This window comes from Ambystoma mexicanum, chromosome 5q (assembly GCF_040938575.1).
Source record: "Ambystoma mexicanum isolate Mex_15411 chromosome 5q, UKY_AmexF1_1, whole genome shotgun sequence".
NCBI classification, from domain to species: Eukaryota; Metazoa; Chordata; class Amphibia; order Caudata; family Ambystomatidae; genus Ambystoma; species Ambystoma mexicanum.
The window spans coordinates 471569405-471571534 of NC_090933.1; positions in this window are offsets into that span (position 1 = coordinate 471569405).

Below are 2130 nucleotides of genomic sequence, written 5' to 3' on the forward strand. Positions count from 1 at the left end.
CTGATTTGCGCAAGTCAGACCTCTGCGGATTCCCAAGGGTGTCCTCTTTTCAGAAATGCATGGGGTTCCCTGTTATCCTTGGTAGCTTGGACATCCAAGGCCCATATCTGTATGGTGTGCCCGTCTGGAAAAATCACGAAATTCAGCTGTCGGAAAAGAATTGGGGTTAGGGGTGTTTTCGGCTTTCCCCTTGGCACCCAGGTAGGTGCACCCAGACATGTGAGGTACCATTTTCATCAGGATAACTGTGGGAACGAAGGACAGTAGGCCATGTGTTCTTGGCCATGTGTTTCAGTGGGTGAGCCGAGTGAAATGTGCAGAAAATTGTTTTTTTTGCCACATTTCGGACTTTGCCAGTGTTTCTGGGTAATAAATTCTGGCCTGATTTGCGCAAGTCAGACCTCTGTGGATTCCCACGGGGGTCCTCTTTTCGGAAATGCATGGGGTTCCCTGTTTTCCTTGGTGGCTTGGACACCCGAGGCCCATATCTGTGTGGTGTGCCTGTCTGGAAAAATCATGAAATTCAGCTGTTGGAAAAGGCTTGGGGTTAGGGGTGTTTTCGGCTTTACCCTTGTCACCCAGGTACGTGCACCCACACATGTGAGGTACCATTTTCATCGGGACACGTGTGGAAATGCGGGAAGGTATGACATTTGTTGTGTTTTTGTGGTTTTCATAACGTTTCGACCCATTTGCTGGTGCCCTTTGTTACACACCCCTTTCCTTTCCCAAATATGCCCTACATTTAGCCGCTGCTTTAGGCATCATACACTTTTGTAACTTACACAAGTCACCTACCCTTAAAAAGGTCTGCCTGTGCTCTTTCAAAAAATGTATGCTTACCATTCCTCACCACATTGGTTTTCCTGATTTACACATACTAAGTACGTCGGCTCAGACCGTAAGCATAAAACTCCTGTGTACCATGGCTCAGTGTTTGGCTTGTGGTATTGCTTGTTTTGTGAAAGACTACAAAAAATGTGTGCTTTCCTAGCTGCAAGAGTCGGAAGAATGTAGTGGAGAATTGTTTTTCTCAAAATTCATAGAATCCATTGCTGTAGCAAGCCAACCATTTCCACCACATACCTTTTTTTTGTGGTCATGTTCCAGCTTTTTCCCCAAACTATGGCATTTTCCCCTACCTAGTTGTTGCCTGACCTGCGCAAATCACCCCTTTCTAAACTTGGAATTTTGTCTTCCTTTCAGAAATGTATGCCTTTCTCTGCTCCAATTCGGCTCTCCTACCCTTTTCTTCCATTCCATCCATGCATGTCCAATTGGCAAAAATTGACAAAATCGCCTACCTCTCACAAAACAGTTGATAACCACATCAGAATATTTGTTTTTTGTTTCCACTCAACCTGTTCTTGAAAGCCAAGATATTGGGGAATTCAGCACAGCAAACCATTTTATCCTAGCGCTTACAAGGAAAAAAACATAGGCTTCTTTGTACATCATTTTATTGGCATTTTCTGGCAAAAAAACACAGAATTTTTACTCTTTTTGGTTATTTTCTCTAACTTGCCTACAGCAACCTAGGATTCCTGGATGGCATTACGACCACCTACATGTGGGGAAAAAAGGGTCCGAATGAAGCCAAGATATCTCATGTGACAAAAAAGTTACAAGGCATTGAATGGTGACATATCGAAATCACCAAAAAAGGTCTTGGCACTGGGGGAAAAACCCATGGCACTTAAAGGGTTCAAATGATAGCTGTTGTTGAAGGGCACACAGAGGTGCACTTTGCCACTTGGACAGCAGAGGGCATCCTAACGCTGATACATTGCATCAGAGTATGGAAACATACCTAACAGTTTTATATACATAGATGTTTTCCTTGTTGTATGTGTGACACCTGTCCAAATCATTTTTATTCATAGCAATCCCTGCATGGCATTCTACATCTTCCCCTCACGGGTTCCGCTTCTAATAGCAACATCTAATTAAGTCATGTTCCCTTGTCCTGTGCCTGGGAAAGAGTTTCACCACCTACTCCTAACCAATCATAGTACGACTTTACACCATGTTTAAGGCTGCTGGCCTTGACAACGTATTACTTGTGGCTGGGCTGAAACTGAATGCCTTTTGCTGAATAAAACAATCCATGATGTTTTGGGGCCTATCATA